This window comes from Phlebotomus papatasi, chromosome 2 (assembly GCF_024763615.1).
Source record: "Phlebotomus papatasi isolate M1 chromosome 2, Ppap_2.1, whole genome shotgun sequence".
NCBI lineage: Eukaryota > Metazoa > Arthropoda > Insecta > Diptera > Psychodidae > Phlebotomus > Phlebotomus papatasi.
In genome coordinates, this window is record NC_077223.1 from 22,661,526 (window position 1) to 22,685,623 (window position 24,098).

Consider the following 24,098-nt stretch of genomic DNA (forward strand, 5'->3'; position numbering starts at 1 on the left):
TTTGCACAAATTTGTATTCAAAAAATTAAAGTTTACTTAAATTATACGCTAAAATTACTCATCCGATAAAAATGTCCAAAAAACTTTTCAAATGGAAAATATAGGCTTGTGTTAATTATACCATCGGCTATAAATTTTGAATTTCCCACCAAAGGCACTTGTTAGTTGTCATGGTACAAGTTTATTTGCAAAATACAGAGGGTTGGACAGAGACAAATACCCCATGTAGAAAAAAAAACTTTAATTCACCCACCAAAATTCCCTACCATCGACACACAACATCTATCCTTTCCACATGGTCAATTTTATGGCATGTCTCTGACAAGAGGTAAATGAAGAAGTTTATTTTGATATATATATATATATATATATTTATATATATATAAAGGTAAATATCCGGAATATGAATAGGAAAATCAATAAGTATGCACAACATCAACTAAAGTTGCATTCAAATAACCGCAAGATTTGCTTTATTTCTTAGTGAATATAACTAAGGACTAATAAGGAATCTGGAAAACCAATTACGATAAAACAACTTTATAATTTACCATGAAACAATATGCGATTTGCGATATATGTTATGCACAAAAATATTCATAACTTAGGAGGTTTAACTTTGGGAGAAAACTGTGCTTTTTTTGCCCTTTCTTAAACTATTACTGATAAGTGTTTTAACGACTTTAAGTACATCAAGTAGTTTTAAAAAAATGCAGAAAATATAAACAGGAATGGGGTAATTTATAACATTTGGTATTTCTCTTTATAGCAGACTTTCGTAAATGAAAGAAATTTCTTTTAGGGAACTTTTCTCAATATAAATGAAAAAAATTTCTTTCAAAGATAAAGGCTGTTTTTTACAAGAAAATTTTTTTCGCTAATTTTAAAAAGGCAGAAAAGGCGAACTGGAGACTAGTGGAACGGGTGAATGTTCAAAATATAATATTTTTAGTATACTTTTGCCCCATGTCTTCTACCAGCGTATTTGATTAGGGCACTCAATGGGTCAAGTGGTAGAGCACTCGCTCTATGATGCAAGTGTCCCGGGTTCGAATCCACTTTAGGTCACTAGGGATTTATCTGGCGTTAAAGGCAGCACTATGGCAAGTTGTCTAACGTACAGACTCAGCTCACAGTTGTCTCAGCTCACAGAGTTACACACAGGGTCTAGCATCTTACAACAGGGTTCCAGTATTCACCTTTGAAATATTTCGCGTAACGGTCATGAATGCACCCAGCGAACACCAAATAAACGATAAAACGACGCCCGCGAGGCAGTTCAATTTCTATATATTTGGTTAGCAGTTTTTGTTCAAGAACTGCTAACCGGTCAGCATATTTTTGCTGATTGACTCAGTAATTAAAGATCTAAAGATTTATATCACAATTCAGTTCTAAAGAAATCTTGATGAATAAAAACTTATTTTATGGTACGATTTTCTAACAGAAACAGCCGTGCCAGTCTTTCCTCCCTTTCCTCAGATGAGGTAAAACCACTGTATGGAATTGAAATGAATCACTTTCTGTCGTGATAAGAGACCATAAAAATTATCAAAATAATCCTTTTGAATCACTTGTGAGTCTAGGGAAAAGTTTAATTAAGTTTGAATTTCCTTAATTTATCCTAATTTTTATTATTCTTTGTCTACGACTATAACTATTCTCCCTTTTCTTTGTTAACTTTATTATTTATTTATAATTACTAACTGAAAAATCATTATTCTAATTTACTCTTCATATCAATTAAAAATATTTTGTTGAAAATTGTTTTAACATAATTTAATAACCTCATAATAATTAATTTTAATTTTAAAGGATGAGGACAAATAATTACGAAACCCCCATTATATTTTGTAAATGAGAAAAATAAATTTCACTTTTTCACTTTGAATTTATTAATTTAGCCATCATTCGAAAGGACATAAAATATTGTTTATCTCTCACAATTAGGAATGAAAAAAACTTTTTAAGCTAATGTCAAACAAATTATTTAAACGTTTTTTTTTAATTTCTACATAGAATAATATGGCGTTATTTTTATTCCACCTCATATTGCCAATGACGTCAATTAAGGCAATAAACATAAACATTATTTTGATTTACAGTGCATTACAAAGGAATCTCTTTCATATAAAGTATAAAGTTTCAGGAAAATCAACGCAACAACTTATGTATATACAAAACTCTGCAGAAATGTTGAATTTTGGAATCGATACACAGAATATTAATCTTGTAATTCTACCAGAGAGATATAACACATACCTATACTGTTTTGAGTCTTCCTCAATTGCCTCAGAGCGAAATTCGAATTAAGTAACAAGTACGACTTTGATTAAGGAATGGGTTACATCTGGGAAATCAGACTGCAGACTGAGAAATAAATTTACCAAATTCAGGTGAGAATTTGTTGGAAGACGGGAGACCGAGAAAATTCCCAAATAAAATCTTTTGTACTCTACTTTAGAACCAGGTGGAAGAATAATTCAGAGCCAGAAATTTGTTTGAGTTGCTGAAGCAATTTTCCTCAAAGTGTTTCACTTTCCAGCAATCCTATTTTGCATGATTCGTGCATGTTAATAACCATTTGGGGTCAGAGGTCATTCACATACATTTTCACCTTCTACAGGGGGAGAAAATGCATGCTGGGAAAACTCTATAATACACAGTATTTTTGCCGAGACTTCAACTTTTACCCAATTTATCCATAATATAACCATCGCATGATTCGACGTAAGAAAAAAATCGAAATGCATGAAATACTCAAAATCTCTATATAATCCACCAATAAATAACTAATTGCTGCATGTGATTTTCTCGGTAATTCTAAATTTAAATACGTGATCAATGTGAGGCAAAAAAGAAAGTTTTTTTTTTCATCTTCATCAAGCTTCAATATTTTCTGCATTCCATACAATTCTTTCACTTCGCACTTGAAGCAATCTAAAGGCATGTTAGAAAAAAAAAAGATATTCATGTTTGATAGGGAAGCGAAAAAGTGGAAATACTCGGAGCTCGGGGAAAAAATCTCACATTATTCATGTTTATGACAAAAATATCACAGTGTTATTAAAGAGAAATGTGCACCAAATAGGAGAGAATTTCCACTAAATGTCCCACAGCATTTTTCCCCGACTTTTTTTGTGCTGTTTCTCCTAACAATTAAAAATATGGAACATTTAGATAGAAAAATAATGCAAAGATAACAACAATTGAATATTTGGTAATCATTCACAACTCTGTAGCTATCTGTGGTCACATATCGTTATCAAATTCCTGATCTAAAACTATAGAAGCATGACAGAATCAACCATTGCTCTAAATTTTCGTTTCAGCTGCTATGTGACCGAAAAAAATATTTCAAAGTTATTAACAATGTTCTGACAGAGTTGAAAATTTATCTTTAATTTAATCCACACGACGAATTAATTCTAACCATTGTGTTAATTGTTTGATCTTGAAGTTGAACCTGGCACGGTGTCTCACTTTGCGCGTTCTTCTGTAATCTATATCACAGTTTAATATGTTACTAATAATTTTTTTTGTCTTATCAGACACACTATAAGTACCACGTAATGCTTTCAATCATTCCCTCAATTTCGCTTTCCCAATATTTGTGATATCATGTGGACTATGACAAATTCTTCAGATGAAGTAATAGCCTCATAAAACCACATAAAAGTGCCCTTTTGTAGTCACTATTAAAATCAATTGGACAGAAAATTAACTATCAACATTAGCAAAGTGTTGGAAATATCGTAAGAAAACGAATGAAAGTTTGAAAGAGAATTTGTCCCAATATTGACACTAATCTACATAATTGCATATCATTTAATTAAATCAGGTCTATCATGTGAAAACTTTTACCTCACAGAATTTACAAACTTAAATGGAAATTGCTCTGCAAGAAAATTCTATTAAATTCTATTTTTTTTTAATAAGTTTGGATATTGGTCATTCAATACAATATTTATAGCACAATTCCTACATATTAAATCATTAAGATAGTGTTAGTACATATTGCCAATTTAAACTTTAATTACCTCGTAAATTGTGAAATTCTTGTTAGATTAAAACGAAATTATTGTATACACTGAGAAAAAAAGAGGGTGTGATTAACTTTTTTTCCTTGTAACTTTAACACTTTTTAGGTGTAAAAATATATCAACATTTTTTAATGTTTATTTTACACCATTTTAAGTGTAAAATTAACATGAAAAAAGGTAACTTTAACCCATAATACACCTAAAAGGCATAATATTTACACCGATTTCTGATCAATACTGCAAAGTAAAATAAATATTTCCAGAATGTTATTTTAGATTTTTCGGATTTCTCTGAGACAGTGTAGATATGCTTTGAAGAGATCTTACACTGAGAGAAATCCGAAAAAGTTAAAATAACATTCCGGAAATGTTAATTTTACTCTGCATTATTGATGCGAAATCGGTGTAAGTATTACCCTTTTATGTGTATTAGGGGTTAAATTAACCCTTTTTAATTTTTATTTTATCCTTAAAAAGGCGTAAATTAACATTAAAAAATGTTGATATATTTTTACACCTAAAAAGTGTTAAAGTTATGAGGAAAAAGTTAATTGCACCCTCTTTTTTTCTCAGTGTAGCTATATATCCAGAAAACTTTCGAGAATTTTTGTAAATCTCATTGAAATTACAGATTTTCCAATATTATGCTCATTTCAAAACTTTTGGCCACTTATTTTAAAATGAGTTTTAATTAATTACGAGTAAATACGATAATAAATTTGACTTATGGGAATATATTTTAATAACTAATTTTAAGGCTTACATTTCTTGAAAAATTAGGTCTGATTCATTAAAAAAAAATCAGAAAAAATATTAAGTGTTCCAAGCCAGAGTATGTGCGAAGATTCAATGTCTTCATACTCTACCCAATTCTATAAAATGTGTTTTTTAAGTTATTCAATTGTAAAACTATCCATTTCTCCACGAGTCAGAAACACGAGCTTTTGAGATATTTATATTTTGACTATGAATGACTTAGAGAAAGAATAATTCAAGGTTACCAGTCGATATTTCCTTTCATGATATCCCGAATTTAGGTCATTTTGGGAGCAGAAAGAGTAAAGAAGTTGAAATATTTAAGAAAAACTTATTATTATTAACAATAAATTGATTTATCTTATAAGAAGATGTCCTAGAGTCAAACTTGCTATCTCTCACGGTTTGTATACCCTCAATTTATTAATTTTTGGCGTAATTGTTCCCAATTTTTATTTTTAAGAGTTAAACTTAAAAAAATAATAATATAAATATTATAAAAAATTAGTTTACAAACCTAAAAATATAATAGGATAAGTGTGCCAAATTCCGGCCAGCTTGCAATTTCGGCCACCTTTTTTGTTCCTAGAATTTCCATGAACTTTTAGATTTTACGTACTTTAGAGATTATACAATGCAAAAGAATAACAAAAAATGTAGCTTCGACAAACGAGATGACGTGAAAAAGATATTGGAAGAATTCCCGAAGGGCAAGGAACTATGAGAATGAAGGTGGCCGAAATAGGGCACCAAAGCTATGTCTACATTTTTATTCATTTTGAAATGTATTAAGAATGATTTTAGAGTAAATAAAGACGGTAAACTCTTTACAAGGTTCCAAGCAACACTCTTACAAAAGAAAGAATAAAAAAAAATTTGTATTTAAAATATTACATTTCAAACTTGAGACTTTGACGCTTGCATGCAACTATGCCGGAATTTGGCACACTTACCCTACAATGTTCCCAATAAGTTGGTAATTTTGTTTTTTTTGTCCCCCCTCCCTTTCTTTAATCCCCTTGCACAGGTCTTAGGCCTTAGGCCTATTTTGACAGATATCCTGTCCAATAAAATATCTAAAAAGGATCAAACTGTCACTAACTTAAAAAATAAATAATCAATAAATAACGGAAACGGACTACAACCCATTTAAAATCTACTCCTATGAGTGAATATAGGCAGACTACTGGTAATTTTGTGTTAAGTTACAGTTTTGATTTTACCTAATCATATACTATCCCCAAATATATATGTTGTAAGAACTCTGCGAAGTCTTTCTTGTCTTTAAACGTACAAGATTCCTGAAGGCAAAAATCTACCAGAGAATTTTAAGACGACAAACTTCATACTTGATTTAATTAAATTTATCTACCGTAAAATTCTTTTTGAACTATCCTGAAATGACATAGTAACTTTTTTGAGTGATGAAGGTTAGAAAATATCTTAAGTTACTCTATGTCCTATGTACTGTAACTTCATTATCCTCTTTGTTTACATTATTGCTACCACTTTACACCATTAAGGCCGTCCCTTATAGATACTTTTTTCCATAAATTATGCCTCTTTCGTGTAGAAAAGGATGTATTTTTGAAAAGAAAGGAAAACTTTTAGCGCAGGAGATGTTTTTCTTTCAACACTTCCTTTATCCTATATACTATACATATAATAATATAGAAGTAGAAGGATAAAGAATCTCCCCGATAAATTCCCACCAACATACAACTCAATTTGACTTCAATGGTGGTGTGTACGTTTAATAAATTTGATTGACATATAAATCGACAGACATCGTTATACGCGAATAATATATCTTGTTGAATTGAGTGCCATGTCAAACTGTACACATATTTCAGAAGAAATTCTTTATCTCCTATATAAAAAAAATTCAATCTACGTGGAAACATAAAAAAAAACTTCCGCTTCCAGAGAAAATTTAAAGAGGTGAGAGAGGAGAATATATGGCGTAAGAATGGAGATGAAAAAGAGCACTAACATTGTAAATTACTGTAACTGTTTATATTGTACACATCTCACAATATAAAATTAATAAAAATTTTCCTAAAGCACACTCTGTGTCTTCTTTTGATCAAAAATTCTCTTTCTTCCATACACCTTTCTCGACAACCACAAACACGAGAGAAAAATATTGTTCTAAAGTGGTTTAAGAAAAAAAACCATAATTTAGATTAACACAGGCACATATTGAGATTCCTCCGTAATTTCTTTCATAATTAGTTTTAGTTATTTTTTTAAATATAAAACATGATATACCATGAAGAGAGACAAACATGGATTTTTCTTGTAAATAAACAGAGTTGATCAATCTAGATGTTTCAAAAAAATTGACCATTTATAAAATAGACATGTCCCTTTAATTCTGAAGCACCTAAAATAACCCATACTGTTAGACAACTCAGTATGACGATGTGCAAAAGACCATAAACATTTAATTTCTGAATCCACAGCAACTCTTCACGCTCCGCAAACTTTCATCTAATATAGGCAGACACTCTTAATTATAATCATGTACTAAACTATTCAACATGATATTTCACTTTGCAAAAAGCATAAGCAGAAAAAGTTCCTAACAATACTCCTGAGCAATGTGTACATTGGGGAAATCCCTTTTAGAAATTCTATTTAGCTTTAAAATCTCCTTTTCAAGAGATTTGAAGAATAAAAAATGGATAAAGAAAAATGTATCTTATATTGTGCTTTTTCCAATCGACTGATTCTATTAAATATTTCATCATAAAATATAGCATTTCAGCATGAAAGTCAATAAATCACCTTTAATAAATATTTCTGACCCTCTTCTTTCACACGGATCCCATTTCAAATTCCATTATCTTTTTGATATGATTGAATATAAACAGTTATGACAATATGTCTGTTAAAATATTTCTAAATCTTCTTAAGCCGGTGCAAATGATAACTAAAATTTGAGAAATTTAATTGCTGAAGATTATGAGCTCAAAGTTTCATAATTCACTTTCCATTTTCATCATGATAGCTCACAGTTTCACCCACAATTCTGACATAGAGAAAAGGACCAAAGAACAATCTAATTTAATAATGTAAGAGAAGTCTATTGAATATTATCCAGACGGCTATAACATATTAAGCTCAGAATATTATATCACATAGAAGGATAAGTAAGGAGTTAAATCCACATCACGTTTTATTCCCTCATGGACGATATATAACTGTAAGTTGCAGTAACAACATAAAATTGATACAGGAAATTGTATTCTTCAGGGTACTTTCTGGATTATTTTCCAACAATATAACACAATGAGAGATCCATTGCAGAGAAATAAGATAGTAATAAGCTTGCTCGGGCATATACGTGCTGTGATTCTTACATTTAAAAATTTTGTCTTCAAATTTTATAATGCACATATTGTTCTCAAATAACTTTAACGTAATAAACCCGAGGGTTATTTCATAGTGGATCGAGTATATTACCAATTCCATTTCATTCTCCAAGACGTTGATTCAAAATATGTAGTGTTTACTGTTGAAATTCAATAACTGAAACTTTGTTTTACGAAAAGAAAGGGTTGGCAAAGCGTCCCAGGTTTTGCGTAGTGCTCGAACTCGTGACTTAGATGTTATTCCTCAAAAGTACTTTCGCATCATTTACCATTTACTGGTTCTCAACCGATTTGAACGGTTTCATAAATCCCTCAAAACATTGACCAAAATAACTTAACGGCGTTATCACACTTGAAAATTAAAATTTTAATGTGATTCACATTAATTGTCGCTTGTGAGCGTCCAAATATCTTTTTTTGTGTCTTTGAGTCACTTAATATTTGGGGTTTTTCTATTTATTGATAAAAAAGTGGACTTGGCCTGCAAAAATAAGTTTAAATTTACCTAAAGCATAAATATTTTTCACATTAAAAAATTAAAGAGAAAATCGCATTAATTTTTCGCATTAATGCTATAAATCAATTAAATCAAATTTTGCGGGTCAAGTCTACCTTTTTATCAACAAATAGATCAAATTTTGAATATAAAATGATTCAAACAAACAAATTACACATTTGGACTCTCACCAGCGAAAATTAATGTGAATCATATTAAAATTTTAATGTGCAAGTGTGATAACACAGTAAGACTAATGTAATTGAATTTCTAATAATAATTAGTTATCGGTTATTAACCGGTTTATTACCGGTTCATTACCGGTTCAAAACCTGACAAACCGCTCCAGTTTTGTCGGAAATTCAAAGACCTTTCAAAAGAGCCCAAACATGTACGTATTCGCCTGATAAATGCGCTCTCTAGAGCCTTTTGTAACCTTTGACCTTGAAAAACCGTTATTAGGAATGATTCACTGGTATTTACACACATGGTCAATTGTTCGCCTGGGTAATATCTAAAGCATATCTAAAAATGAAAAAAAAATCGCACGACGCGTTTTCGAGAAATCCCAGAGAACATGGTTTTGGTGGAGAAGGGTAGAGTTGGGGGGAAAATGAGGGACATGTTAACGATCCTTAGGTTGATTTATGGGGGGCTCCCCCTTAGGTTTCAAGTTGCTATCTCTAACCGTTTGGCCCCTAGAGCTAGCGACAGCCGGACGGACAGACGGACAGAGTCACGACACTTCTCAGAAATCGTCTGAAACGCGAACATTTGTTGAGAAAAGTGGTCTCCGGGGGGTGGAAAGTGGAAATTATGGGGGGGGAGGTGAAAAAATAGAGAGATTATATACAGTGGTAGCCAAAATAATAGGACCACTTTGTAAAGCTTATTTTTATTTTTATTTTTGTATCCTTTCCCAACTTGTTGTCATAACTTTGATGTAGAAATCTTCAAATTATTAACATCGTAGAATAAAAGTTGTTTTGTCCGCTAGAGGTATCTATATTGCGCAGAATACATAACTACAGAAATTCAATTCGGACAATAAAATAGGAAAATTGTCATTTATATTTTCTAAATATAGCTTTAGTTCCACTTATTCAATTTATAGGTCACATTCATTTATTTAAATGAAAGTGGTCCTATTACGTTCTTAAAACATAATTTCACTATTGACATATTCTGTGAAAAATAGAGACCTCTTGCGGCCAAAACAATATATATTCGACGTAAGGTAATTATTTGAACATTTCTGCATCGAAATTATTTGAACAAATTGGAATAAAAAAAAATACAAAAATACAAAAATTTAGGCCACCACTGTATACTGCTCTCTCCGTGGAGTTTGAGCAGTAGAAAAATTAGTACTTAACCGATTCATTACCGATGAAGGCTGATACAGAAGGATTTTAAATTTCAGTACCTGTCCATAAAATCCAAATTCAACCAAATCGGTTAAAAATGAGCCTTTCATAGTAATTGACCTTTGACGTTCAATAATTCAAAATGGCGAATTTTCCGCTCATAGGAATGTTTGGACGAAATGTTCGCCTGGACTACTTCTAAAAGATATCCGAAAATCACCGAAAAAGCTTGGGCCAATTTTGAGAGATATCGTTTTTTATTGGGGGTCATCGAAGACCGGAAGTCGATATCTCTTACCGTTTAAGCTCCAGGACGGTGACAAGTTGAAAAAAAAGACGATTATATAACTGCTCTTTCTTGGAGTTCGAGCAGTAAAAAATAAGTGCCCTAAACAAGCCTTTTAATTTAAATTCGATTGAAATGAAAAGTTTTAATTTTGAGATAATATAGCTGAAGACTTCCAGGTTTTGGGTAGGTGCGGGTGGCTTTGCCCCTGCTGTTCGTAAGTGTTTCTTTATTACTACCACTTAAGGATGGTCTTTACCGATCGGACATGGTAAATAGGATCGGTGAAGACCATACTTAAGTGAAAAATTTACAGAAAAGCTTACGAACAGCAGGGGGGCAGAGAAACCCATGGAGGCCAAAGTCACTCGTATCTACGGCATGTTGGTCGGTTGGATTTATTTTGACTGCCAGTCATTTTTAGTATCACTAATGTTTAAAACATATAACTCTGTATATAACCACTTTATCAGATATGGTTGACTAAAACGAAGCATCACAATAGCTGTTATTATGAGAGAATCACAGCTAATCTACTCATTAGTCGCATACTATTGGGTTTTATCGATTTTATCAGTTGGTAAAAAGAAAATTTATCTCACAAAAGAAAAATACTTCCTCTCGCATGAATGATCTCTGATTTATATGATGAAATGAGTAAAATTCCGGACTTTTTATTTTTCCAGAAATTTTCTCTTGAACAAGATGTTCAAGAAGAGTTCAATGGAAACCAAAATATAATAGGTGAGTTTTTTTAAGCGAAAAAAAAACTATTCTGAATTTTCTCTATAGAATTTCTAAATTGCATTAGTTTCATTGGTTACATCTGGTAGTTGAAATTATTGTTGAGTATAGCAATCATAAAGTATCGAATTTTATAATCAGATTTTCTGTCAATGCGCTCAATTAACTAGGCATTAGCGATAAAGGGAATAAATCAAATGATTCATAAATAGAAGTTGATCGAAAACTTCTAGGCCTTTATATTGATTTCATTTTTGGTTGATTTATATCAAAATTCTGACGCTCTGGAAAAATAGTCCCTTTCTCTGAATAATTCTCCAAGAGATTGCTATTAATTGAGTCATTGTTCAAACACATGGGATTTGCCGAAAGGATGGTATGGGCAAAGTGGAGGAAAATTAATAATTTAATTTGCCCATTTCCTTCTGTCGAACATCGACGAATAAACCAATAAAGCTCCCCACCAAGTTTTCCCATTCTTCTGAGCTTGTATCAAAAAAAAGGTCAGAAAGAAGGATGTGTCTTTCAAGAGAGAGAAAAAACAATAAATTAGAATGGCATGGAAAAAGGGGGAAAAATCCATATTGAGAATTGTCTAAAAATATACAATTTGCTATATCTTTTCTGTCTTGAGACTATTGGATCCCCAAACACGAAACTATCGAGTAAAAATAGAAGAAAAAAATTCCTAAAGAAAATCACGAAAGGATTCTTATGGCCTTTCCCCCATTTATTGCTTCACCTCATTTAGTAAAGGTTCACTTTGAATCCTCAACTGCCTCAACTCTTACGTTCTCTTTTGTAGATTTTCCTCCCTTATTTGGATTTTCAGGATTTAGTTCCACAGTGCCACAAACTTTTCTGGTCTAATTATAGTAAAAACGCCATCAAGTACCTTTGGCCTCCTTTCGGGTTTTTCTTTTTGCCAATACACAACCACCTCTTGGGATTGTTACATAACAATAAATGCTTTGGCATGAATGACCCAAAAAAAGGCATTTCTTGCCATTTTTCCGCCCTAAATGTAATTTTTAGTGGTGGATGATATTGAAAAAAAATACGATAAGAGTAAGGAAAGAAAAAAAGAGAAACGTTTTCATAAAAGAAAAACACTGCCAATGTCTTGAGAGACGCCTTCCAATTCATTATTTAGTGGATCACACACCGCAAACAAAGCCACTGTGATATCTTATCAGTTGATTTTTTGAGACTCTCTCGCTTTTCACTCATTCAACATTTACAGCAATGGCGATGTGGCAAGTAATAAAAGGCAATTTGAAAAATGAATTACCTTCTCCGACTGTCTCTGTTACATTTTTTTTCATTCTTCCCACTTAAATAATATACTTTTGTCATGTTCAAGGAAAACCAAATAGTAACAAGAGAAGAATTCTGATGTGAGTATACATAGTCCCCTCTACAGTAAAAACTTCTTCACAAATTCCCACATAGTTTGAAATGCTTCAACATTTTTCTCCAACATCATTGTGTTGATTTTTTGACCTTTTGTATTCCACAGAGAAAATATCATCCTTGTCAGCAACATGGAACACATTATTCCATATGTATCCTTTTGTTGCTACAAATGGATAGATTTCTGCAGTCACAAAATGTAAATCAAAATCAAATAACAGCCACAATAATATTGTCCTCTTTATCAATTTTGATTAAACAAAATGGAAATATGATTTGCGAATTCGTTCAAAAACTAAAATACTTTGCACTTAATGTTATTAAATCCTTAACAAAGCTTATTGTGTTTTATCACACTTGCCAAAACTTGTATTTATATCTAAACTTCAGTCTCACTTTGATGTTCATTCAAAAACTTTTAAGGCAAGAGCACCAGCGATCGGTAGTGTTCCTCGGATCGTCAACTTATTACCATATTGCTAGACCAATTCAAATGAATTTTTAAAAATTATTAGCTACTTTTTACCATTTAGCTCTCATAAGAATGCAGTACGCTCAAATTTAATTTAAAAATCAATTTTCCGTGAGACACCTGATTAAATTCGTGACGATCCCAAGTACAAAGTACATAGTTGCAAATACATCTACCTTTTACTTATTGTAAAAATTTAAAACTCAAGTGCACAGATATAGTTAAATGGATCACTAATATCCCGATTAGTATACACAAAAACATCAAGTAATATTTTGTGGCTTATATTTGCAACTAACATTCCGATCCGGGGTACTCTTCCCTTATCTTGAAATTTATTTATATCAGAAATTAAAATTAATTTGGATTACATGCTCTCCTAGTTGAAACCTGTAGAGGAATTCTTTAACGATATGACAATGTCATATGACCAAATTTTGTGATAAATTTGGGAGCAGGACATTATTAAGCATCGAATAACTATTGGAAGAAGCTCGATGAAGCTCTTAGAAACTGACATGAATCTGATTTTCGATTATTTTTTATCCGAATCTACCATATAAAGATTTTTTAATTTGTCATTATGACATTGTCATCTTGTTACAGAATTCCCCTACACTGCGAGAAATCCGAATAAGTTAAAATAACATTCCGGAAATGTTAATTTTACCCTGCAGTATTGATTCAAAATCGGTGTAAATATTACTCTTTTTAGGTGTATTGGGGATTAAAGTTACCTTTCTTCTTGTTAATTTTACCCTTAAAAAGGTGTAAAATTAACATTAAAAAATGTTGATATATTTTTACACCTAAAAAGTGTTAAAGTGGTTAAAGTTATGAGGAAAAAATGTTAATCGACCCTCTTTTTTTCTCAGTGTACTGTTAGTATTTTAAAGTACGATTTTATTTTCTTACATTTCTTTAGCAAAAACATTTTCAGTTAGTAAATAAACTAATTGTTTAGTTAATAGACTCTTTTGGTCAGTAAAAACTTAAAAATTGATCATAACCAAGATCATAAATATTTTTAAATCAAAATGAAAATGCCAATTTGGTTTATGGTTTATAATATCAATGCTTCTCGAACTGTTTAAATTTTTAATACATTTCGATTACTAGATAGGGTAAGTGTACCAAATTCCGGCCAGCTTGCAAATCCGGCCACCTTTTTTGTTCCTCGAATTTCCATGAATTTTTAGTTTTTGCATAGTCCAGAGATTATACAATGCAAAAAAAAAAACAAAAAATGTAGCTTCGACAAACGAGATGATATGAAAAAGACATTGGAAGAATTCTCGAAGGGCAAGGAACTATGAGAAAGAAAGTGGCCGAAATAAGCCACCAAAGCTATATCCACATTTTTATTTATTTTAAAATGTATTAAGAATGATTTTAGAGAAAACAAAGACGATAAACTGTCTACAAGGTTCCAAGCAACACTTCTTTAGAAGAAGGAATAAAGAATTTAATTTGTATTAAAAATATTATTATTTATATATTGGCAAATGATTAAAAGAATATTTTTATTTTAGCCATTGAAATATTTTCAATTTTGTCTTCAAAAGAAAACAATTTCCTAATATTTTCCCTCCATCATCTGTCTACTTTTTGATGTATTTCAAATTTTAGACGCAAACAAATATTGAAAATTTATTATTTTAAATTATTATTATTATTAATAAATTGAAATTCAAATTGAAAATTTCCCCCACAATATTTTACGTAATCTTTATTTATTGAAATTTTGTATAATTAATCTTCATACAGAAATATTATGATCATTTTTTTTTCTTACAAAAGTCGTAAATCTAAATGAAATGTTCGGTGATTCGTTGCTTCATTAATTAAAATTTGTGCATTTGTGCATGACAGTTTTTTTTTAATACTCAGACAATTATTACTGATTTTTTTTAATTTTTAAAAATTATCTTATTGATTTATTTCATGTTTACTGACCATAAAATTGAAAAGAGCTAAAAACGTTTTACTAACTGGAGATTTTTTCATAGGGGCTTGCCCCTAATGACTATGGTTTAATCAGAGTTAGCTATTTTTTTAACTTCTAAAAGAAGTAAGAGCTTTCAAGCTTCGCATATATTCTGGCTTCAAAAACTTCATATTTTTCCCATATTTTTTTTTAAACGAAACTGACCTATATATGGCGATTTATTTTAAAAACTAATCTTAAGTCACACATTTCCAGAAAAAACTCATGTCACATTCATTAAGGAATATGGAAAAAAATATGAAATATTCAAAGCCAGAGTATGTACGAAGCCTGAAAGCCTTCCCCGTAACTTCAGCAGAGCTGATTTTTTTTTCTTTTTTTTTGCATAAAATGAGTGACTATACATAGGATTATGTATATTTAAATATTAGATTGTGTTTGATTTTATGATCGACATGTACAGTCTGAAAGAAGATTTTCCACCGTTTTGATCCGAAGGATGGTCACCAACGGGTAAGACAGCGATAGACGCTGAATATCTACACAGTTTCTCATCTTTCTAAATGTACAACGTTTCTATTTTTGCGATAAAAACATAACTAAAAATTGTATTTTACACTCCTCGGTTCAGGAGGGGTACTATATATCATTTTGTAAGCAACCTGTCTATCAAGAAACATGATTCTAACTCATAAAATAGAAAAATTTATATCATTTAGTTTAGAACAAATAAGTAAAATTGAAAACTCTATCCTTTACACTGTGCATTGTATCGATTTAAAGGAGTCTCTATATGTGTTTCTAAGTATGGGGAAACTTTCCCAACAAGGATATCCTGAAAATCTTTTGCCTTGCAATTCCACACTCACCTCAGGCAACAGAAAACTGACTGCTTTTTAACACAGATGCGGGATGAAAAGTCGAAAGAAACTTCCGTCGATGGGAACCCCACGTGTCACACAATCACATCAAAATTGCTCAATCAGTATCAATCACAAAGTGAGGAAATCACTTTTCATTCTTCATATTTCTTCAAGAATTTTTTTCTCTCACTCCAAACTCTTTTGCGATGAAATATGATTATCCTTTAATTTTCCTTGACACAAACACTCTTCTGCATAATCCTAATGGGAAAACACTCAAAGAAAGAGATCGATGACTACCGGTCATTGGTGAACTCAACAACATTCACTTCACTCAACAACAATCTTTCCGGTCAGAAAATAACACAGGTACCATAAAAAAAATATATATATGTGTGAGATGATTGAAAAAGAGTGGAGAAAGTCAGTTTGTTTGATTAGACAATTGTTTTCTCTCTTGATTTGTTAGAAAAACAAAAAAATTAAATCTCAGCTAAGATTCCAAAAATTCTTTAGCCCACTCTATATGATTTGAGGAAAAGTAATTGACTATCTTTCAAAAAAAAATTAATTGATGCAATAAATAATTATCTTTGGTGACAAGGATCACGGAAAAATGTGACGTGGAATGAGGTTCACCCGAGAAAATTTCCTTCACACACAGACACTTTTTCCATTCCTTCGGCAAATTGACAAGCCGGAAATTATTTGGAACACACGATGGAATACCAACTCCTCACAATCATCGCAATCCGGACTCACCAGCAGACTGTCTGACACTGAATTGGCAAAACTAAAACTGTGCTAACCGAGAGACTCACTCTTTCTCTTCTCTTTTCAATTCATGCGCACCCAATATGTTGGGGCAGAACTCAGGAGGTAATCATTCATACTCCAGCAGTATCCAACAAACCTCAAAATCCTTTAGATAATTTGAGATTCGCATATTTCTTTTGCACATATTTTTTTTAAAGAACAAATTGTATAAGAAACTTTTAAAAAATTCAATTAAAAGTTTATTGTATGAAAAACAACTTTTAAAAGAATTGAATTCATATTTTGAATAAATAACTAAAACATTACCAAACATTACCATTCCTCCCAAGGATAGCTCAAGAACACAGTTAAATTCATATGCAGAAGATGTTGTCTTGAGTTCCAAAGTACCAGAGAAGAAAACTTACACACAAAATTATTTTATGTAATAATGAAGCGAATTCTGATAAACAGAAAATTCTATTAGCTCAGAGTGGTACTACATTATTAAATTTATAGGATTTCACAAAACAACTAAGGATGACCAAAAAGCTAATACAATTCATCAATAAATATTGACAAGGAATAGCTAAACTTCAGCTGTGGCTCGGACTCGGCTTGTGTATAGAAAATCTAATTTTCCCCATAGAATCATTCCAGTATTGCTTAAAAAAAAGGAAGAAGATGTACATTAACATCCTCCTTCTCTGCAAACAATTTCAGAAAATTGCTCTCAAATATAATCATTAATTACACTTTTAAACTAAAGTTTGGAGCGGAAATTTAGGAAAAAACGTCACATACTTTCTTCTCACATCCTGTCCAATAAAAATACACTCAGTGTCAAATATATTTAAAACTTGCCTCAACTCCAAAAAAAGTGGAAAAAAACTGTGCAAATATTCACAAGAAACAGTGGTGAACCCACCTAAGATGTTTGCTCAATAAATAAATAATTAATGAATTGAGACAAAACTGAATTACATTGAAATTCCAGAATCACATTTTTGTTGCGGGTGGATAGAAATGTCTCTTGAGAAAGACTTTTAATGGCTTTTTGTGGACTACTCAATCTTGCAGCAATTCTTTTGCATCATTCATTGAGAAATGGACGTTTAAAACTATTAAAAAAATAAATGTAGTTTTTTTCAGAACAACACGGGAATTATATAACAATATGACAATGTAATATGACAAATTCGGGAACAGAACTACATTGAAGGACAGTGAGTATTGATGGCATTTGCAAAGTTCTATGAAGCTCTTAGTAATTGACATAGGTCACATCTTCGAATTGTCTTCCTGATCTTACAATATTAAAAAATAAATGTGTCATATGACATTGTCATACTGTTACAGAATTCCCCTACGGGCCGAATCAGAATATTCAGAACATAATGTTTCATAAATTAATAAATTACATATAGGGTAACGTGTGGTATTTCGGGACACTTTTAACACTTTCAAGTTTTAAACAGCTTAACGACTTCTCAAATAATTTTTTTTCTTTGTTGATACAAATATTTAGGTTCCTTATGCTATCCAGAATAGGATTCTTATCGAAAAATATTGAAAAATGTATCATTTTTTAGACAAAATAGCAAAAAATGTAAAAAAGTAAGACTGGTATATTTCGGGACAGTTGGGTATTTCGGAACAGACAAAAGTCGCTATTACGCAAATAAATTTCACCGAGCCTGATTATTTACCTTTAAGTAGAAGTTCTAAACTTCACTCATTCATAAAAATTTTGTTTAAATTTCACTTTTAAAGTGACTTAAATCGAGAAAAACTAAACACTGTTTGTGTTGACATCTGCAAAATTGACCACACTGAAGGTTTTGTAAAAAGTAAAATGTGACACTCACAATTCACGCGTATTTCACGCTTTAAATTAAAAAAAAATTAGAAGTTTTATGTTTATCTGATACGTAAAGAGCTTAATATTTCATATAAGATTTAAAAATAATTAGAAAACAAAAATCTATAAGATTTTTTATGTGTCCCAAAACACCCATATTATGTCCCGAAAAGCACCTTGTTCAGAAATACCAAACGTTACCTTAAATCATTTCTTTTTCAAAGACAAGTTCTATTATTATTACAAAAAAAGCATAGTTGTTGTTATGTAAGATTCACATCCAATAAAAATATAACGAATTTTAGGTAGTTCAAACTCTAGATTCCTTATGTCATCATCCTAAAATGATTAAGGAACCTTTAATTTTTTATTAAAAATACAAAATTAAACGATTAAAAAAGGAAAAATGACAAAGTTATGCATATAAAACAATCAAGACTTCAAGCTCATGGAATTTATTTTTGTATTAAGTAACATTTATTTAATTCAAGCTCTTAGTCATATAAAAGTACCACATTTATACTATATTTTTTTCGGTACAAGATTTTTCGGTATTGGTTCATCTGAAAAACCAAATATTTCCTGAAATTGATGAATTAAACTAATGCCTAGCGCACAATAAATTTTGTTTGTAAACATGTTTTCAAAATTACCTATGAGAGTGAGCGAGATGACTAGATCTAGATCTCACTCACTCTCATTGAAATGTCAAAAGCATGTTTACATAACAAGAGTTATTGTGCGTTGGGCATAATCCTTGAACGAAATATTTTTGAAAAAAATTAGATTTGTTCCACATTTGACATATTTTACAGCACTTTTCGTCTTGTAGAATAAGTTCTGATCAAGTAAACACAAAATCCTTCGTTCAAGGTCTAGTTCGACTCATCAGCCAATAGGTTATTTGGTTCTCGGATTTCAGAAAAATCAATTCTGATAAATCTTATGCATTGCAACGTATGTTTTTTTTCAAAAAAAAAATCTCCAAAGATCAGGTCTCAATATGTCTGGATTTTTAAAATTTTTGAATGAAAATTTTAGAAAATTTAATTTAAATATTGTACTTTTATATGCTTCACAGCTCTCAAAGTATGAATTAAATAATTTTTTTTTATTATACTAAAAAAAATAAAGAAAAAAACATGTTATTTAAGTCTTCGTGACCCACGTAACCCCTTAAGGTAGAATATAAGGAACATCTAAATTTGGTAAATCTTTAAATTACGGTATTGGTTTTTTGCACTGTTTGCACAATATGACTATTTTATTTTTGGAGTTAGTGCTATAATGTAAACGCAAAACAAGTATCAGAATTTTCATTTTTTTTGGACTTATGATTTCTTTTTGCTCTAGTATCATTATTAAGAACGAATTTTGAAAACTAATATCTATGGGCTCTATGGGAAACGGGGCCATAAAAAAGGGCAGTAAACTTTTCGGGTTTTTTGTAGATATAAAATTTAACAGGACGAAAATTATAAAATGTTCACATAAGAGATACTTCCCTATTAAACTAATTTTAAATAGGGTTAAGTTTGTCTAATTTAATAAGATATAGCTCATTTTATATATACTTAGAATAGAATAATGTACAGGAACATAAATAAAAAAATAACAAGACGTTTCTTACCTAGAAATCGTGAATTAAATAGTGTGCTTTTAGCATTTTACTTTTTCCTTTTGTATTCAGAGTTGTAAATAATATTCTGAATTTGCTTATTCTACACGTTGTCTTGTTATTCAAGAATGATAATTACGTATTGTTTACAGAACGTATGTTGAAAAAATTAATTGAAAAAAAAATTGAACATGGAAACCACACTTGGGGTACTTTGAGACAAGTATAAATTTGCACGAGAAAAATTTAAAATTTTGCTTAAAATAGAATATGCACGTTCTTTATATTTCCTCTATTTCCTTATTCTCGACAATAAAAAGTTTTTAGGATTCCCAAAGCTATGTGAAATTTCCACCTAACCCTCTAACGGTGTTTTCTTTAATATGCAAAAAAAAGTTCTAAAACAATGTTTTCTAGGATAATTATGATCCAATAAAGTCGAAAAAACCATCCATTCTTCATTATCTTTTTTAGTTTAGGTGCTAGGTGAGAAAATATAAAAATTTTTTGAAACTTTTTTTGCTTCTAAAATTCACATTTTTAGTTTTTACAAATTTTTTAAATAAAATATACAAAGTAGAATGACATATCTTTCAGTAAAAAATAAATTTATTTTAGTCAGATAACTTTAAATCGGTATTTTTATGGAAATTGGAAATTAGTTTTTTTGCACAAATATTTTTTGTTGCTTTTTCTCTGACCTTTCACACAAAACTGGGAATAGCAACAAAACGAAGAGTCAAAATAAGTTCAAACTTTCAAGAGATGTTTATAAGACTATTACCGAGGACACTATAGCACTTTTAAATAAAATAAAACCTTTATTGTCGCTGTAAATGTGATTTTCGTGAAGACCGCCTGGAGGCGGTCTTACCCGTTTGAGGACTAATCATTAGATGGTTTTATAGAGTCAGAAATTTTTCCTGTCTCAGATCAGAACTGAGGATTGAGTGTTACTTGTTCTGACTGAAACCAATAACAGTAATTATATTCAAAATAATGATTAAACTATATTCCTATCAGTTTCTCACTAAGCCGTCTTTCGGCTTAAATTGTAAGTCTGTCTAGGGCATAATACTATCCGTGGCTAATTCTGCCCCGGTCTTCTCTACGGGCTTCAGGCCTACGCTCTAGACATACTTACGGCTTAAGCATTAAGCAGACATACGGCTTAGTAAAAAATTCATGGGAATATGGTCTTAGAATTTTGATTATAATTGTATTAAGCCGTAGGTCGGTCCAGTTCACAAGGCTTATCCATATGACTTATCTGCTCTAATTCCTTAGCATTCAAGATTTTTTTTTTTGAAAATCTAACCTTAGGATTGAATTATTAAGGGCAAATAGTCTATTGAATTCTAAAAACCAATAAAATTGATTGTTATTTAGGATTTTGAAACTTCGGGAACTGGGAAAAACCTGTAGTCGGAATACACCTCTCTATACGGGCTTAAGACTAAAGACTTTAGGAGTTCAAAGAAAGATTGGCCAATGAAGATTTTCAATTTAAATGGTGTAAGGATATAGGAAAGTGGAAGTTTATTCCAGTGTTATAATCCCGCGAGTCAATTAAGGACAAGGGGTTTAAAAAAATGTATAAATGAATAAGAAGTTGTGAATACGAGGGTTCTGGGAACTTTCCACCGGTAAAAACTTTTCGCTATCTTTTGAGTCATTAAGCCTTTGATTCAAAGAATTGATCTTATAAGTCTTGATTTCTTAATCAATCTTGATTTTCTTAAAGTGATATCAGTCTCTAAAACTTGCATAGTTTCCTAAATGGGGATCCACAAAATTATTCTTGTTGTCAGGTAAAAGGATTCATCAATATTGACGGAAATAACAATGAATAAATCAGAGAAACAAATTCAAGAGGAACAGGTTCAACATTTACATTTACTTTGGAATGTTCTTGAAATTGTGCAAACATTTAAAGATGTTGAGGCAGGATCTCTTCCTCAAGCACAGTATATAAATATTTACATTTAAACCTGCTTTGCTTGCACATTCATTCTGTGATCTAGAGAAGGATTTAACAATAATTCCCAAAGCAATTTCCTTGACACAGTCCAGCTTTTATGGGAATACCCTTTGAATTAATGTGGTTGAGGTTTTGTAAATTAGACATTTTCCCAAGGATTTGAATGATTAGGGTGTCATTTGTGAGCAATCTCATCTAGAAATTCCCTGGGTGAGAAGGAAACCCAGATAGAGAAATCTGAGGCTGGAGGAATGCCCCTCAGGGAATCCCTCCAGCACAACCCATAGAATTTCAATGAATTTGCCCTACTTTCTCAGATTTCTCCATGGAATGTGCATGGTCAGGGACTCCCTAGTGATCTAGTGATTGAATTTGTGATGAAATAAATTAAATCTAAAAAGCATTTCTTGAAGTAAATCTCTCTTTTTTCCTGGCCATCGAACTTCAAGTGTGTGTATCTGTTGAAATTGAAGAGTGCAATCTTGAAAGTAGAACAACTTCTTCATTCTCGTCATCTCTTTCACCACACACATTTCCACACCAGACACACAAATATAGTGTGAAAAAAAAATCCAGCGGAATTGGTAAAGAATTCGCCGAGTTTTCACCTTTAGATAACAAACACAGGTGAGCCAGAAAGAGATGGAATGTAGGTGAGGTAAATTCCTAGCACTTGGGGGCCGTGATATATGGGGTTTTCTCACCTTGACGTTAGATCACCTTTCCTGGACATCGATAGACCATTTTCTTTCTCTAAGTTGATTGGAAATGTTGGTAAAATTGCCTTCAGAAGTTGGCCTTAAACATTCCGCCACCATTGATTTCTTTCGTCGCGTTCTTTTTGCTGATTTTACCACTACATTTTACCACTCTAGCCCGCCCCACGGTACACAATCAACACTTATCACTAAACTAAAGGAAATGATAACTGAGATGAACCAAGGAAAAACCGTGTGCGGTGAAATAATTAAAAAGAAATAAAGGGAGAAAACACAAACTAAACTCTAAACCTGTCACTGCAACAGGTACGACTGTTCGATTGCAGGGCCATCTGTGCTTCAATTTTAGCTGCTTTGGGACAGTTTTTCTCCCCGCCCGGCTGACACCATAGCTGCTAAGTCTCTCAGCATGCTGATAAACTGAGCACATGATCAGCAAAACTTTCAGCTAGAAATAAGGCTATTCTCAGCTCAATTGTACAGTAGACTCTCACTCAATCGGCTCTTTTTCAATCGGGCGACAAATTTTGTTGACAATTTTCACGTTCAATTATGAAGCTAATTCGCTCAAATTCGCTATAGTTCTTCCTATTTTATTGTGATTCTTTATAATTGAGCGCTTTTTGTGGAATTTACAAAGGCTTTGACGCTCAATTCTATCGCTAAACCGGATGACATTTTGCCCCATATTCCCGATTAAGAAAGAGTCCACTGTATAGTGCTGATAATCGAGCTTAATTTAGCGCCTTTCTCAACACACATTCCAACACAAGACACTACCGATCGTATCGGCTCTGTTACAAAAATACAAACCGCCGGCGTTCCAAACGTGTCAAATGTCAAAAAAAAGTGCTAAGAAAATTGTGTCGTGGTGCACAGAAAGTATTTTTTTTTTTTCAAGAAAAACAGGCAATATAGGTAAGATGACTTCATATTACATAAATTTCATTTGGAGGATTGCGAAAATAGAGCTTATTCTGGTCATGGGAGATTAGTTTCTTTATCCAAGAAAAGTTCTCCATTTCACTACAATTTTTGTCAGTTTTCACTAGAATTTTCCGTCCAGAAGTGAAAATTTATTGAAAATGCACAACTTTGTGGCTGGTAGATTACTTTAAGATTGAGTATTGGGACTCTCCTGGCCAGGGGAAGAAATTTTTTGTCATTTAAAGCAAGTTCCCCCGAGAATCGCTTTACAGTACAGTAGAGTTCCTCAAATTTGAACATTTGGGGGGTATAGATGACATTTCTCACTCCTCAAATTTGAACAATATTTTCAAAAACGTAACGGAATTCATGTTAAATTCACTTTCCCTAAATTAAAAGAAATAACTTTAGAGCAGAGGCGTGCAAGAACCGTTGAAACCGAATAAACGTCAAATGAAACACATATGTCAA

General features: G+C 31.6%; 1 protein-coding gene across 5 annotated transcripts in view; it reads right to left on the reverse strand.

The window, feature by feature from the left end:
• LOC129803098 (protein phosphatase 1 regulatory subunit 16A) overlaps positions 1-23,023 on the reverse strand; it is a 74,786-nt gene extending 51,763 nt beyond the window's left edge. For 3 of the 5 annotated variants that reach the window (XM_055849441.1, XM_055849440.1, XM_055849438.1), the window contains exon 1: positions 22,686-23,023. The gene's annotated coding sequence lies outside the window, so the exon portion shown is untranslated. Of the gene's footprint in view, positions 1-15,771; positions 16,542-22,685 lie in introns of those variants that run through there. The other 2 variants (XM_055849442.1, XM_055849439.1) reach the window with 1 other exon arrangement.
• Positions 23,024-24,098: the final 1,075 nt, after the last annotated feature.